At 50.9% G+C, this 17,523-nt stretch overlaps 1 protein-coding gene and 1 non-coding gene across 3 annotated transcripts in view; one reads left to right on the forward strand and one right to left on the reverse strand.

Annotated features, from left to right (window-relative positions):
• The window catches only part of CTIF (cap binding complex dependent translation initiation factor), a 329,462-nt gene that overhangs the window by 42,838 nt on the left and 269,101 nt on the right, over positions 1-17,523 (forward strand). The gene's annotated exons all lie outside the window — the stretch shown is intronic.
• On the reverse strand, positions 15,511-15,583 carry TRNAG-UCC (transfer RNA glycine (anticodon UCC)). Its single transcript has one exon. It is a non-coding gene; the product is annotated as a tRNA-Gly (tRNA).

Below are 17,523 nucleotides of genomic sequence, written 5' to 3' on the forward strand. Positions count from 1 at the left end.
TGTCTTTGAGCAAGACACAAACTGCACAACTGTATGCTGCTGCTGCTGCTGCTGCTAAGTCGCTTCAGTCGTGTCCGACTCTGTGCGGCCCCATAGATAGCCTCCCACCAGGCTCCTCCGTCCCTAGGGTCACCCTTTTGAGATTTAAAGTCTGGGTTTAGGCTCTTGATTTAGAGGACGTAAGATGGGAAGCCTTTCTGTGTCAGTCCTATCTATTTACACCTTTCTCTTGGCCCTATGTTGCTGTTCTTCCAACAAAGGAGGCATTGTTACCACTGGAGGTCAGAACCTTTATGAACACATTGCCCACAGTTCCCAAATATTGGTCCCAGACCCCGAAGAACATTACTCTCACCCAAGGGGCTTATCAAAATGCAGATTCCTGTTCCCCAGACTTACACTGTGTGTAATTCAGGAGGTAAGACAGAACCCAAGAATCTGCATTAATTAATTAATTTTTATGGAACTAGCCTATTTCTTCAGTTTATAGATGAGGAAACACCTAGAAAGGGATGCTGACTGATCTGGGCACATCTGGAGTAGGGTGGGGACCTGACCCCACCCTGCTGATTTTCAGTGCAGGCTAACCTCCTCGCACCTACGCACTCCCCCCACCCCCCTCCCACCAGCTTATCATCTCAATATAATAATGATAATAGGTGAAAGTATGAATAACCTTGAAGTATGGGTATAAAATGCTGAAGAAATAAGTAACAAATTCACCCGTTATTTTCGTACAACCTGAGTCATCTAATTCATGAGAAGTGAAAATCTTGACATTCTTAACAGTATTAATTTGAGTTATAGAATAACGTCATTGTTTTGCTTCCTCCCCAAGCAGTGAGGGCCTTATAACAGTCTACAGAGAATCCTGGCTATGTCAAAAAGCGTTATTGATGCATACATCAGCAGGTACGCATAAGCAAAACGAAACAAGTGGGACTACATCAAAGTAAAAAGCTTTCGTATGGCAAAGGAGGCAATCAAGAAGGGGAAAGAGCAGCTTACCAAGTGGGAGAAAATCTTTACAAATCATATATCAAAGGGTGACATCCAAAAATATTAGGACTTCATATAGTAAAATATCAAAAAACCAAACAATCCAAACAAAAACTGTGCAGAAGACTTGAGTAGACATTTTGCCAGAGGAAGACACACAGATGGCTTACGGGCACATGAAAAGATGCTCAGCACCACCAATCAGAGAAATGCAAGTCAAAACCACAGTAAGGTTTTCACCTCACAGCTGTCAGAATGTGCTGTGCTGCGCTTAGTTCCTCTTAGTCAACTCTTTGTGACCCCATGGACTGTAGCCTGCCAGGCTCCTCTATCCGTGGGGATTCTCCAGGCAAGAATACTGGAGTGGGTTGCCATGCCTTCCTCCAGGGGATCTTCCCAACCTAGGTATCATACCCGGTCTACCCACCATTGCACTCGGATTCTTGACCATCTGAGCCACCAGGGAAGCTCAGAATGGCTATCATCAAAAAGTCTACAAATAGGGGACTTCTCTGTTGGTCCAGGGGCTAAGACTCTGCACTCGCAATGCAGGGCTCCTGGGTTTGATCTCTGGTCAGGGAACCAGATCCCACATACCCGGCTCTTTCCCAGCTCCTCTGTCTCTCATAGTCTTCAAGGTGGAGAAACTGGCTGTGTACCATTTGGTTTGCAAATCACACTTCCTGTAGCCATCAGTGTTTTTTTCCCTCTCTCTTAATAGTAACAGTACTCTACTAAAGTGTAATTTATATACAGGATAATGCATGAATCTTAAGTGCATAGCCTGAGGGATCTTGACAGATGTTTATATTTGTGTAATCATTGCCAAGATCAAAATAAAGATCATTTCCATCACCCTGGAAGATCATCAGTGGTTCTGAAAGCATGTTAGCAGGGCTAGTGAGGACAGAAGGCCCCTGTTCAGGGCACAGCGACTACCTCTCCCATTTGGCCCCTGTGAATCTTGTATTCTCTGCAGTTTCCCTTGGAGGGCTGGGGCCTGTGTAGGGGACAGGGCTCAGAGAACAGCCAGAATGAGTTGTTGTCATTTGCCAAATTTCTCAAGCCCAAAACGCCTTCTCATACCAGGGCCAGACCGAGCTGCAGGATCAAAGTGGTACATCTATTTGGAGTGTCAACAGCGCTAGAATATTGTACGAAAAAAATCTGTCTTGTTGAAATAAAGAAAGGCATCAAGAGCAGAGCAAAAATCATTTGGATGCTGAAGATAAAAAATTACCTTTAAAGAAAGCTTACATTTGGCCTGCGCGCCTCTTAACCCCACCTGGGACCCGCAGGGTAATATAATGCTGCCAACCAGCGCCAGCCTTGGGAGTGTTTGTGGAGTGCCAGTGTGTGGCATGGTGGGGGCCCAGCAGGGGGCCCCATGGCTTTCTTTGAGGTTGGGGTGGGGCCTGGGCACCCAGCCTGAACACCCATACCACCCATGCCCCCAGGGATGACCTGCTGGGCAAGATGCCAGCACAGGCTCCCATGCAGACTTTGGATGGCACATCCTCAAAGGCTCGCTGTGAAGAGTCATCATACTCTTGGGACACAAACCTGTGCGATTCTCATTCCATCCGTGATATTCCATCTAAAGAGATGCAGTCTGCTCCAGCCTTGAAAGGCTCCCTGGGACTTTGCCAAGGGACGCTGACCTTCGTTCCCGCTTCCCGGGGCCGGAGTCGGCTCGGAGCAGATGACATAGCCACTAAGAAGTCCTCTTGCTCAGGAATGCTCTCTTTCTGTTTCACACTCCTATTCCTTCATGCTGTCTTTTCCTGTTTCAACTGCATGACTCTTTATAGCTGAGCTAGAAAAGACAATAGCACAGGGTGGGAAGTGGGAGGGCGGTTCAGGAGGGAGGGGACATGTGTCTACCTATGGCTGATTCATGTTGATGCATGGCAGAAACCAACACAATATTGTAAAACCATTATCCCTCAATTAAAACTAACTAAATTTTAAAAAAGAAAACAAAAAGTAAAAGCAATAACAACCTGTAGATGTTTCTCCCTTGGGTGAACTCTCATTTGTGAGCGTTGTGGTGTTGGTACCCCTGCTGACTCCCAAGTGCTAAGGGCTTGAAGGAAGGTGCCTGACCTGTGGGCCTGGCACAGCTGTACCACTGGCACAGTCCACACAGCCTCCACCACTTTGTGTGGCTAGTCTGAGTGTTAGACAACTGAATTGAGAAGGTTGGTTTTGAAAATTACATTGAAAACTCCAACAAACTGTTGGATTGTACTCTTATCACTGTAACTGAACTTCCCAGACTTCAGACAGGGGCATTGCGGTGTTTTGAATGGAGTTTGAGTTAGGTCATTAGCCTTGGTTTGCTTTGTGTTGCAGCAACAGACATGGGCTCTAGTCCTGACTTAGTTACTAATTAGTGATGTGATTTGTGACATGGGGCAAGCCAGCTGACTTGATGGGCCTCACTTTTCTCGCCAGGAAAATGAGAGTCTCTGACTAGATAAACTTCTAGGTCGTGCTCAGCTCTAAATATCTGTGAGTCCAGTTTTAACCATATTTTTCTTTCTTTCTTTCTTTTTTTTTACAAAAGATTATGACATATTTAAGACAGGTTTGCTTTATTTTTTCTTTAGCCTCTGGGTTATATAAAAGCAAAAACATTTGAAAATCCTGTGCGCGTGTTTTTCTGTCTCCTCCAATTTCTACCTGGTTTAGCTGTGCTCTGAGTGTGCAAAAAGAGAAATACTTCGACATAGCCTATCCCCCGTCTACGTTGTGCTGAAGGGCGTCTTCAGGGTCTGTGACGTTGCTGATGAGAGCGTGTGTGCGTTTGGCCATGGAAAGCTGTGGTTCGGTCAGTGTCCTGGGTCATTGCTTCTCTTCCTTCTTTGCTTCCTCAGTTACCAGGTGTGTGTTTCTTTGGTGAGACCCGGAAATAGACGCAGCCCCGTGGTCCTCAGTGCCTTTGGGGAGCAGCGACAGGAGCCTGAACTTGCTGGGACCCCCCGTGTCCAGTCTGCCTTTTCTCTGTTTTTCACTTGGTCTCCCATCGAGGACACCCTGCACACCCAACTCCCTCCCCCTGACTTTGCCTCTGTGCCCCCTGCCTTTCTTGACCCCCAGACCTCCCCACAGGGACCTGTCTCTGGCCGGTGAGACGGGGGCTTCACGGGGCCCTGTCCCAGCCCCTCCTCCTCTTGCCCTCCTTCTGGGCCCTCCTGCCCCTGGGGTGGCCCTGGCTGTTGCCCCAGTGCCCTGGACCATCACATCTGTTCTCCACACCAGGCCTGCCTTCTGATGCCAGTCCAGTGCGCACTCGCCTGTTTCCAGGACACTTTGGCCTCAGGCGCCTCCCAAATCCAGCTCCTGGTCCTTGCCCGCACCCTCTGCTGCGATTCCCCTTCCTGTCCCCCAAGCCCACAACCTGGGACACACGTTCTGACACTGACACACACACACTCACACTCACACTCACTGACCTGACCTCCTGCTGCCTGCACAGCCCTCAGTGCATCCTGTCTTTGTTCCTCCTCGTCCTTCCTGAGTCTTCCCGATTCTAGCCTCCCGCAGGGCCCTCTCCACTGCTCCCGTTCTGGTCTCTCCCCCTCCTGATCCTGCATTATTACTTTGATGCAAGTGTGAGACAAGGAAAACCTCTGTCCTGTAATGACTCCTCTAGAATCTTTGCTCTCTCCTGTAACACCGCCCTGTACAGGGGAGGATGCAAGCTTGCAAAGATGAACTTGACCTATCCTTTATCAAGGTAGGCCGCTCCACTCTGACTGACTCTTCATGGTCAGCCCAGCGTGGGCAGTGGGAGACCACCCTCTGTTTTTCCCCATCCTCCCTGGCGTCTGTCCCCCGCCCTCCCCACCATCACCTCCTCCATCCTCCTGAGACTCAGTGGATCAGGGAACCTGGAGGTCAGAGCTGGAAGGGACTGCTGCCCCGGCTTTTTACATTTTACAGAAAAGAAACCAAGGCCCAGAGAAGGGGCATGTTCAGGTCACACAGCTGGGAGTTTGCAATGGATCCTCTCCGAGGTGTGTGTATTCCCTTCCTGCTGGAACATCACCATCACCTGGGTGGCTGAGAACAACAAATGTTTATTCTCCTGCAGCTCTGGAGGCTGGAAGTCTGAAGTCAGGGTGCCAGCCAGGCCGACCTTCCTCTAAAGTCCCTGAGGGAGGATCCCTTCTGGGCTCTCCCAGCTTCTGGTGGGTGACTGGCAGTCCTTGGGGTCCCTTGGGTGGTAGCTGCAGTCTCCGCCTCTGTCTTCACACGGCCTTCTCCCTGTGTGTGTGTCTGTGTCTGACTCTTGTCCTTGTGTTTTTCTTTTTACAAGGACAAGAGCCATTGGCTTTAGGGCCCATCCTATGCCAGAATGGCCTCATGTTTGATTGCATCTACAAAAACTCTACATCCAAATAAGGTCACAGTGACAATTGAGTGGGGAGACGCTGACACTTCTTTTTGCAAAGGACCTTTCACCCTATAGCAGTGTGGCAGGCATCACCCCATCTCTGGTGCTGGAGAGGGGCTGTGAGGTGGGGTTCACCCTGAGTCATTCTGGAGTAGGAGTCCTCCTGGTATTTTAGGTTGAAAACTCTGAGTACTCAGCACTCTACTTGTTAGACCTGTCCTTCTAGTAAACAGTTTGTTAGTAGCAAGTTTATCTTTGTGTGTGTGTGTGATGGGGGCGGGCGGTGAGAGGGGTGAAGGACTAAAGTCTTACCAGCCTTCTTTTTAAAATGTGACCATACATTTTCAGCCCAGGAGAGGGGAGAGACACCTCATGGAGCATCGTCTTTATTTTGTAACTTTTGTCATTGTTCGGCTCTGGGAAGTCAGCCTGAATATCCTCTGAGGCTAAAGAGCTTTATATCCCTCTCTGTTACTGAAACCAGCAGGCTGGTTCCCGTGTTTCTTTGCAGGCCGGGGCCTTGTGCTGCCGGCTTTTGATAGCTCTGGAGGTTCATTGTTGCTCTGGCGCTCTGACCTCTGTCTGGCCCTCGTTCGAGTGCAGACTTTGTGAGTCAGCATTTTGGGCTGGCTGGAGGGAGGGCGGGCGGCGTGACGCTCCGGAGCTGCAGAGGTTGGGCCCTCGGCCTGCAGGTGGGGAGAAACCTGGGCCGGGACTCCATATTTAGCCTGGAATCCAGTCCCAGCTGCTGCCCCGAGGCCACCATGGACGCCAGAAGGGGCGGAGCACCGGCTCTGAGCCAGGGCCTCCAGGGCCTGCCGTGTGGGCCTGCCGGGAACAGCGGTGGCAGCCCATCCATGCCAGGCCTGGCCCTCTCCTGCCTGCACATTGACCAGCAAACCCCACCAGCCCAGAGAGCTGACTTGCCTGAGGTCACATAGGCAGCCGATGGCGAGCCACTCTATTTGGGTGTCTGGAGTCCGAGTCCTTTACCCTTGCTGCCCAGGAGACCATGCTGTCTTTGGGATGGGGGCACCTCCATGTACCAGCTTTCCCAGAGACCAGGACAAGAATGACTGACATCCCTGACAGCACCCTAACTGGGAGACTAGAGACACGCATTCCATCCTTTCCAATCCCCGTCGGCTCTGACACCCCTTGTCCCCTCCTCCCCGCTCATTGAAAGCTGTTCCTGTTAGTCATTTAGACCACAGTGCGGATGTCAGGCCTCTCCCAGGGAACTCAAAACAGCAGTCACAGCGTGGGACCTGGAGTTGGACAGACAGCATTCTGGGGCACGTGATGAGGTGCACGTGGATGAGAAGAGGCAGACCTCAGAAATGGAGGAGGCGCAGACCCAGCTTTCGGAGTCTCTCGGCTCCTGTCTGCCCCGTCTCCCTGCCCACAGACTGGCCACCCATCCCGTGCTCTGCAGTCCAGACCTGCTCAGGAGGCAGTCCGATAATCTCGCTAATTCCCCTTAACCTTCCCAGGCAGGGGTATCCCATCAGGCCACCTCCAGCAGGCGTAGGTGGACCACCGTCGTCCGTGGTACCCACTGCTTCTGGCAGTGGCTGCCTGCAGGCCCTGAACAGCCTGGGCTGGATCTCTGAGCAGGACACGTGAAAGGGGATCATTTCAGCATCAGGAAGAACCTGGCACCGTGACAACAGTCCCTACGGCCCCATGTCCACATGCCCCTACCTGTCGTGTGGCCGTCGTGTCTGGACCTTTCTGGGCCTCAGTTTCCTCATCTCTAAGGTGGGACCCATCTGACAGATGAGAGGGCGGGGACTGCAGAGAGTCCATTTAAAGGCTTAGCTCTCAACAGCCACTCGCATGGTTATTATGATGTGGGTTGCTTCAATTAATCCTCACGGCAACCGTGGGAGTGTGGACAGCACTATTAACCCCACTTTGCAGATGTGGAGGCTAATGTCAGAGCAGGAAAGGGACCCACCAGCCTTTTGGATTCCTGGCGCTGTGCTCTTTCTACGGAAACACCCTGGCAGTATCTGTAGGCTTTAGTGCGGTTTTCCCCCTTGCCCTGATTCTCCTGGATACCAGTGAACAAGCTAGTGTGAAGGTCCTCTGACCTGCAGGGCACCTTACTTCCCCGGGATGGTTTGGAAATGGCTCTCCCTGGAGTAAGTAACCCAGATGGCTCAGACTCAGCGAAGAAGCCACGGGCCTCGACGGCTGGGTGAATGGGATTCATAATTGGCACGAGCTGACCTTACAGCCTGGACACTGTGATTCTCATGACACGCAACTCCTGTCACCGGGAACAGTTGGCGGCTGTGTGCCGGCAGAGGGCCCCGGAGGAGCAGACAGGAGGGCCTGGCCCTGCTGAGGACAGCAATTAGCAGGGAGTGACGGCTGCTAATCGCTCTGATCAGCCAAGCAGAAGCCCAGCCTGCCATTCACAGGCTGCCTCTGGCTCCTGGGGCCCCAGGGGGGGTTGGAGAGGAACAAAGGGAGTCATTGCAAAACTCCATGGTCCTCTTCTTACCCTGGAGAGGGTGGCTGCCTTGGGAGCAGGGAACCATGGGCAGCTGGGAGTGGGGAGGCCTGGAAACAGGTGGGGCCTGGCCAGGCTGGACGACTGCACTCTGCGCAGGGCCCACATCCTGTCTCCAGATGAGCCAGCATATTTTTGTAATGAGCCCGATAAAGTTTTCTCCTGTCCTGGCCCCCCTGGGAATCCTCAGTGGCCAGAAAGACCCAGGGGCACTGTGTGTCTGGCGGGAGCGTGGCACCTCCCCATTCAGGAGGCCGCAGGAGGCCTGCCTCAGGTCAGTACACACTTGGCGGGCGTGCACAGGGGAGGCCCTTCGATGGGAGGGGATGCTGTCGGGAAACAGGTTTCAGCCAGAGTCAGGGATTTCCTGGAGAAGACTTGGCAGAAAAGGACAAGTTTGTCGTGCATGTGAAAGGACTCAGTCAAAGCAAAATAATCTTTATTGTCATCATCACAGGTGTTAATAATATGTCTTCAGAGTTCTTTAGTATTTTAGACCTGGTATTCATGTTCTTGACAACCCTCGGAAGTTTTAAAAAAAAAAAAAAGATTGTTCTCTTCTGAAGGTATAGAAAGAGGCCTAAACAGGCAGGGGATGGATACAGGTGATGAGCCAAGGTGAGAATGTCCTTTTGCCTCTGGGGCTGAGGCCAGCCCGAGGGACACTAGATTGTCATTCAGATAGTTTTTGCTGAGTATCTTCATTAAATTATCTACTATACAAATGATTTAGGGGACTCTCTTCCATCAACCAGGTGCCACAGACCAAAGAGCTGAGTATTTACCTTGCCGGTGCCACGGGGCCCCCCTGGAACAGGTCCCCCCCTCCCCATTCTACCTCTTGGGGGGACTCTGCAGTGTGTGGCTGGGAAGGAGAGAGTTAATTTGGCAGCTCTGGGGTCGGAGGCGGGGTGGAGCATCATGGTTGCAGTCTGGCCTGTCTCCTGAGCAGGCAGGCCTTCTTCCTGGGTTAGCTGTGCTCTGATGGGGGGCCCCATGCTCAGAAGGGTTAATGCTCAGTGAACACCGGCTGTCAGTGTTTGGAAATCCTTACACTGAAGGAGAGGCTTCACTTGCATTCCTCTTTTGGTCTGGGGGGTGGGGGAGGGGCACGAATTACGCAGTCTGGGTTCCACAGCTGTCAGGGGGCTTGAGGCTAGGGTCCTTGGGATCTGTCAGCTGGCTGAGCTGCTGGGGTGGGGCTGACAGCAGCCCAGCATTTATGGCAGCTGCACGCGGACACCAGGCAGCCAGGCAGGGCCAGGCAGGGTTTCTGTAATGAGCGCACACATTCCCTGGCTACCATTCTGCACCCTTCCCTCCTTGCACCCATGCATCTGGGCTGTCCCTGTGCTCCTCACCTGGAGGCACCACGTACGCACCATGACCTTGCTGCAGAGGGCAAGAAGTCAGAAATCCTTGCGCCCACAACAGACAGGCGTGCCCCCACCCCGCCCTGAAGTTGGCTCCATCCACCTTTGCTCGGGGTTTATTTTTGATGGATGGGGAAAGAGAATGACCCAAGGAATGAGGGGCTGTGCGCCCAAGGGCTCGGCAGGCCGCCGCAGGCCCCAGCATGAGTGGGAGGCCCAAGAGAGGGAGAGCCACCCCATACTCAAACCCTGCTGAGCTCAGTCCTCACCAGGGCATCAAGTTCAGCAGGAAAACAATTAGCGAGCTGAGAAGCAAGGTCAGAATCCTGGATCCCAGATGGCAAGGACCAGGGGGAAATCGATGGATAGTGCCAACTATATCGCCTGAAACTAGTGGACTCCAGGCGGGGTCACCTGGAGAAAGTGTTGGAACTCTTATGCATATGTATTTCTTCATCTTTTAATTTCTGTTTGGGATTATGGTTTTGTAATGCACACGATGTATTGCCAGGGTGAGTGTGTATGTGTGTGTGGGGGGGTGAGCGTGTGCACAGAGGTGTATCATGCACAAACTGAGGGCATCCGAGGATGAGGTGGTTGGATGGCATCACCGACTCAGTGGACATCCACTTGAGCAAACTCCGGGGGATAGTGGAGGACGGGGAAGCCTGGCATGCTGCAGTCTCTGGGGCTGCAAAGAGTCGGACACGACTGAGCGACTGAACAACTGCTAGGACCACTTCATCAAAGTGCCACAAACAGAGTGCAATAGCAGTTGATCCTTTCGTAGTCCTAAAGGCTGGAAGTCCAAGGTCAAGGTGTCAGCAGTGTGAATTCCTTCAGAGCTTCCGTGGCTGCCTCTCCTCTAGCTTCTGGCGGTTTGGTGGCAGTCTTTGGCGTATCTTGGCTGGTCGACGGCATCACCCCAGTCTCTGCTTTTATCCCTCCTTGGCATTCTCCCTGTATGTGTGTCTGTCTGTACAAATTTTCCCTTTGTATAAGACCAGTATAGCCTCTTATGGGCTTCCCTGGTGGTTCAGACTAAAGAATCTGCCTGTGATGCAGGAGACCTGGGTTTGATCCTTGGGTCAGGAAGTTCTTCTGGAGAAGGGAATGGCTCTCCATTCCAGTATCCTTGCCTGGAGAATTCCATGGACAGAGGAGCCTGGTGGGCTACAGTCTCTGGGGTTGCAAGGGTCAGATATGACTGAGCGACTAAAACACACACACACACACACACACACAACCTCTTAACTAATTATATTTTCAGAGACCCTGTTTTCAAATAAGGTGACATTCTGAGGTATGGGGGAGTTAGTCTGAACTGCGGGGGATATGGCTTCCTTCATAGCTCAGTTGGTGAAGAATCTGCTTGCAATGCGGGAGACCTGGGTTCGATCCCTGAGTTGGGAAGATCCCCTGGAAAAGGGAAAGGCTGCCCACTCCAGTATTCTGACCTCGAGAATTCCATGGACTGTATAGTCCATGGAGTTGCAAAGAGCTGGACAAGACTGAGCCACTTTCCCTTTGGGGGATATAATTCAACTCATAGCAGATGGCATAAGCAGTGAAACAAGCTGGAAAACTAGTGGCTTAGCTAAGCCGTTTGCTCTCTGGTCCACTGACCTTGACTGTGTGTCAGCCCAGCCTCCTCCGCTTCTCATCAGGAAGTTCTGCTCAGGGAGCTGTCTTGACAAATACCAGGAGTCACTGCCAGGGTTTGCTGGGTCCGAGGCCTCCAGTCGGCTAAGAGGAGAAAGTCCTATGGTGAGAGCTGCAGGGCCCTGTGTGCCGGGCACGGGGAGGAGAACCCTGGTCTCCTGCTTCTTTTTCCTGCCTCGAAGCATCATGCCACAGTGAACAAAAGAAGTAGCACTAAGCAGTCATGGGTGGACGGACTCCTGAGCCTGACTGCCCAGGGAAGGAGGTCGAGACAGCTGGGTCTGTTTGGCGTGACTGTGGGTAAGTTGCAGCCTTCTGGGACTTTAAAGTGGCAGGCGCCTTTGAAATGACCTGGTTCCACCCTCCTGTTTTACAGACAAGGGGATGGAAGCCAAAGGCGGGGAGGGTCCTGTTCATGTTTCATTTAGGATCAGGATCCACAGCTGTGTCAGTTGTCTACTGCTGTGTAACAAACATCCCCCAAACAAAACACACTTGTCTCCCACTTTGTGCTGCTCAGCGTCTCAGCTCGGCCTGGCAGGACTCTGTTTCCAGGACCTCGCCCAAGGCTAAAGAAGATGCATTGACCAGGACTGTGATAGACTGTGGGAGTGTCTGCTTCCTGGCTCCCTGGTATGGTTGTTGATGAGGTTCAGTTCCTTGGGGCTATTGGGTTGAGGCCTCAGCTCTTCACTGGATGATGGCTAGAAGCTGCCCACAGCTCCTGGCCACGTGGGCCTCTCCAGCGTGGCAGCTTGCTTCATCAGAGTGTGCCTGCCGAAAAGGCAGTGGTGAGTCAGCAAGAAAGAAGTCAGTCTTTTCTAACCTGATCACAGAAGTGACATCTTATCATTTTACCATATTTTGTTTGGAACGCAGGAGGCAGGAGTCACTGAGGCCCATCTTAAAGAGCAGCTTACCATAGCAGCTATAACAGGAAACCTGAATAACATTGGTTTAAACAATGCAGAGATTTATTTTTCTTTAATGTAGAAGGAATCTAGAGGCAGGAATCCAGGACTGGTGTGGGGATTCTGTGGCTATCAGAGGCTTAGGTTATATCTTTCTGCTTTGCCATGCTGAATTGGTGGCTACTTACTAGCCTCAAAGTTGCCTCGTCGTCTAAGAGAGCTGCTGGAGCTCCAGACATCATGCCTACATTCCACACAAGGAGGAAAACGTGGAAAGGACAAAAGTTATGTGCCGGCTCAGTCAATCCCTTTAAAGTGTTTCCCATCCATTAACCTCCTTTGACATCTCATTGGCCTCTACTTTCTGTGAGGGAGATTGGAAAATCTCCATGAGGTCACAGGAAAGGAGGAATAAAAAGATGTAAGGGACCTGCAGCATGTAAGAGGAAACAGATGTGTGACTGGATAATTGACCATTCAACAGATAGCTCACCAGAAAATCAGGCCTGGGGAGAAGGGTCTTGAGGGGCGGATAGGAGTTGTCTGGGCAGGAATGGGTCAAGGATGCAGCCTGTGTGCTGGCATGCAGATCCATCCCCCTGGGCTAAAGGAGGGCCTTGCTGGGTTCTCTTTTCTTGAGCCTGAGAACTTGGGCTGATTCTGATGAGGAGACCCAATGGCCAAAGCAATAGACAGACCTTGACCTACAGCCGGGTCCATGATGGGGCCTCCAGCACCTTCTATTCCATTGCTTCCTCATCCTTTCCAGCCCATGCTTTGGCTCCTAGACCCTGCAGCTGAATTCCTTAGACCTCCAGTGGGCATCACCAAGCTCGAGTGTCTTAAATGTTAGGCAAATAGCATAGGGGACAGGGAAACCCCAGCTGAAGTTGCGGGGAAAATTGAGGGAGATTCTGGGGTCGTACTAAGTTTCCAGGTTTTTCCTGCTTGGGAATCAGAGGTATCCCTCATATTTGGCTTGTCTTGGAAATGGCAACCCACTCCAGTATTCTTGCCTGGAAAATCCCATGGACGGAGGAACCTGGTAGGCTACAGTCCATGGGGTTGCAACAAGTCGGACACAACTGAGCGACTTCACTTTCTTTCCTAAGTCCCAAGAGAGGAAATGGAAACCATACAATTTAGTCTGTGAAATTCTGCTCATTAACATTTAAGAAGGTTTCAGAGGCCTCGGTGTGAAGAAGTTTGACGTGTGATGTGATTAGCAATGCAGGAAGGTGTGGCGGGCACCTCTTCCATCTGAAGCTGCTCAGAAAGACTGGAGCCTGCCTGGTCTCTAGACTGTACCTGGAAGTAGACAAGGGAGCCTGCAGGGCAGCAGGGGGGTTGGGTAGAAGCTCACGGCATGTGCCATCTCAGGGCATTTAAAATCAGAGCTTGAGAACATATTTCCCTTTGGTATTTTGCCAGCAGGAGAATCCACTGCTGGGAAGTTTTTTGTAATGACGTCATAGCACTGCTGTGTGGGCAGGCGGGCTCCTGAATGTCCCATTGTGGTTAAAAAAACAAACAAACAGAAGGAATGCTGTAACCACACCCAGAGCAGGAGCGAGGAAGGTGGCACCGGTAAAGACAGCACTGGCATTTACTGACTGTATCGACGCGTTCAACATGAGTTACAAGGGCTTTATGGGGGTTATTTCTTGGTCCTCACCTCCCACCCCCAGCCTTCTTCCTGGGGACAGGGGCCATGCTGGGGCAGGGGGCAACCCCAGCGTTGCTCCCATTTCCCACCTCTGGCTGCCACCGAGGTCAGCAGATTTCTAGATTAAGCGGTGACGCGCAGGGTCACAGGTGGAAACCATGCCATCCACCCAGCAGGGGCCCTCGCGCATTGCCAGAGTAGAAAATGACCTCTGTGCCAGACGGCTCATGGACGTGGGAAGGCCTTGCACATGGCAGTGTCCCTGCAGGAGGGGTGTGAGCAGAAGGCTCTGCTGGCCTGGCGTTTGGTGTGGCAGGTGCCTCCTAGCAGGGGTTACCGTCCGAGTGACCAGCTGCCCCGGGCTGGGACAGCCAAGGTTCCTCCCAGCCAGCGTTCTAACCCAGTGATCAACAGGCCAGAGGGACCCCACAGCCAACTTTTTTTCTCTTAAAATGAAGTTTGTTGTTTCTTGCTTATAAAAATGCCAAAATCTTATTTGTGTTATTTACTTATACACACACACACACACATATATTTATGGGGTCTTCCCTGGTGACTCAGATGGTAAAGAATCTGCCTGCAGTGCAGGAGACCCGGATTCAGACTCTGGGTTGGGAAGATCCCCTGGAGAAGGGAATGGCTATACACTCCAGTATTCTTGTCTGGATAATCCCCATGGACAGAGGAACCTGGCGGGCTACAGTCCATGGGGTCACAAAGAGTTGGACGTGACTGAGTGACCAGCACATTCACTTTCACATACACACACATATATATGTATATGTTCAGTGAGTTCAGTTGTTCAGTCGTGTCCAATTCTTTGTGAACCTCAGCACGCCAGGCCTCCCTGTCCATCACCAACTCCCAGAGTTCACCCAAACCCACGTCCATTGAGTCGGTGATGCCCATCCAACCATCTCATATTCTGTCATCCCCTTCTCCTCCTGCCCTCAATCTTTCCCAGCATCAGGGTCTTTTCAAATGAGTCAGCTCTTCTCATCAGGTGGCCAAAGTATTGGAGTTTCAGCTTCAACATCAGTTCTTCCAGTGAACACCCAGGACTGATCTCCTTTAGGATGGACTGGTTGGATCTCCTTGCAGTCCAAGGGACTCTTTTCCAACACCACAGTTCAAAAGCTTCAATTCTTCAGCACTCAGCTTTCTTTATAGTCCAACTCTCAAATCCATACACGACCACTGGAAAAACCATAGCCTTGACTAGACGGACCTTTGTTGGCAAAATAATGTCTCTTCTTTTTAAAATGCTGTCTAGGTTGGTCATAACTTTACTTCCAAGGAGTAAGCATCTTTTAATTTCTGCAATCACCATCTGCAGTGATTTTGGAGCCCCCCAGAAATAAAGTCAGCCACTGTTTCCCCATCTATTTGCCATGAAGTGATGGGACCAGATGCCATGATCTTCATTTTCTGAATGTTGAGCTTTAAGCCACCTTTTTCACTCTCCTCTTTCACTTTCATCAAGAAGCTCTTTAGTTCTTCTTCACTTTCTGCCATAAGGGTGGTGTCATCTGCATATCTGCGGTTATTGGTATTTTCTTCCAGGAATCTTGATTCCAGCTTGTGCTTCTTCCAGCCCAGCGTTTCTCATGATGTACTCTGCATAGAAGTTAAGTAAGCAGTGTGACAATATACAGAGGAAATATATGGTTATACTGCATGGCTTATGGGATCTTAGTTCCCTGACCAGGGATTGAACCCAGGCCCTCAGCAGTGGAGACAGTGATGTGGCCCTGGCCCTGGAGGAGGTCAGGGCCTCTTGAGGAATAATTGACATAGAACATTATGTTATTAATAGTTTCAATTGTACAGCATAATGAAGTGGTCACCCAGACAAGTTATTATTGCTATTTTTAAAAATTTTAGTTACTTATTTGGCTGCACTGGGTCTCAGTTGCAGCACGCAGGATCTTCTTAGCCAGGGCATGCTATTTCTGTGTACGATATGTGGACTCTAATTCCCTGGCCAGGGATTGAACCCGGGCCCCCTGCATTGGAAGCACAGAGTCCTAGTGACTAGACTACCAGGGAACAAATTATTAATTGTTTGTTAAGAATATTTGTTATTATTCACCAGGCAAATTATTAAGCGCCAATGTTTATGGAGCTTCTAATGCAGGTTTGAGATAAGCATACCAAGTATATGCATCATGTATTGATGGTCTACTGTTTGACTGGAACTGCGCTTATTTCACATATTTTTACATAATCTTTTCAACTGACCTGTCAAGGTTTATCCCTTGGGGAGACTGAGTCACCGAGGACTCAGGACCTCTGTGGGGTCGTGCAGTGTGTCTGTCTACCCGGTCGCCCTGGGCTGACTCCTGAGTGTCCCTTTGTACCCGTGTCTTTGTGGCTCCTGCGTGGGAATTCCAACCATGCCCCATCTTCTGCCTGCCACCCCGGGGGATCCTCAGGGCAGAGGCCATGTCTCACCTGGTACCTGGGGTCTAGCAGGGCACCTGGCATGCGCTGAGGAAGTGGCAGGTGTTTGTGGGCTTGGAGTCAAGGGCAGAGCCAGAATAAAGGGCAGGGGGTGAGCGGAAGGGCTATTCCTTTGGAGCTCTGACAGCTCAGCGTCCGCAGCTGTGTTCCTGGCTTGCACTACAAATAGACTGGAATGTTGGTTGCTTTCTTCTCCGTTGACAGTGCTGGATGCTAGACAAATTCTTGGTTACCTTTTGCACCATAGCTAGTTCTTTCTTTTTTCCCCAGTCTTCCAGCCCTGAGTGGCCTCCTGTTACATCAGTCCTGGTGCGGCTCGCCTCTCATTAATTGCATCTTGTACTGGTGTCCCTGGTGAGACCGTGACCCTTGCTGAAATCTGAGCTGTGCTCTCCTAGCTTGCCGCCATGCAGACTGGCTGTTAACACAGGCCGCTGTCCTCATCTGTGTCGGGCAGGCCTGGTTCTGGTTCAGTTTTCAGGCTTCTGTCTTCTACTCGTGGAAGTGTATCTCAGTTCCGTTCAACTGGACCTGTCCTCACCTTGAAGACTTTAGGCTCTTTCTTTTATCCAGCTACAGGAAAAGAAAAAGAACGTTTTTGTTGAAGCAAAGAGGACTTGACTGTGTTAATCTGTGTTCAGGTCAAGGGGCCAGCTCTGTAACCCCAGGCTCACAAAAGAAAAATTTGTTTTTCCCCATCTTGGTCCAGTGTCCTGTAAAGAGAGAGATACTGCCAGGATGCAAGCAGCGTGTTTAGATACTGAGACTCAATTCAGCAGTTTCCTGAACTCCCGATATTCTGTCTGCATGCAACAGACACGGGGATTTCTAACATCAGGCTCGGCAAGGGCGTTTCCAGACTCTTCGTAGGCCATCTGATGGGGAGGCTGTCTCCCCTGGGCCCCCACCCCTAGGGAGAGTGTGTAACTCAAAGAAAACACCTGGCCAGCCTCATTCATAAACAGGGCACAATATTGTTGGATGGCAGCCTGGGGATCCCCCGTGGGGAGTGGAAATGCAGTCTCCTGACAGCTATAAACTAATGGTCTATCTTCGACTACATACATGTTTAAGGTGGTCCCTTAGATGGCATTGGAATGAGCCCATCTTCATGGGCTTGTAGGACTGAGACTGTTTGTACTGATCTGTTAATCTTATTGTTGTCTATGCTCTAAAAGCCTGACTTGTTTATTTGTTTTTAAGCAAGAAAACGTAAGAGAAGCTTAGAGATAGCAGTCTCCTGGAGGGAGCCTGAGGGAGTAGAAAGGAAACAACCTTGGCGCAAATCTCAGCTACTAAGGGTTTTAGTCACAGCTGCCTGGTTTGGGATGTGTCATGTCACAGCTCTGTGCCTGCATTTCCTGATCTGTAATAGGAGGGATTGGCTTGCCCACTTCATTGCTTCTGGGAGCCATGCTTTTCCTCCCACCTGTTAGTATCTGTGAAACAAGGATGCATCTCATTACCCTTGGCTATTAGCCACATGGCAGAGCCACTATGTCACATGGCATAGCTGTCATTTCCTG

The sequence above is a fragment of the Budorcas taxicolor genome, chromosome 22, assembly GCF_023091745.1.
Source record: "Budorcas taxicolor isolate Tak-1 chromosome 22, Takin1.1, whole genome shotgun sequence".
Classification (NCBI taxonomy): domain Eukaryota; kingdom Metazoa; phylum Chordata; class Mammalia; order Artiodactyla; family Bovidae; genus Budorcas; species Budorcas taxicolor.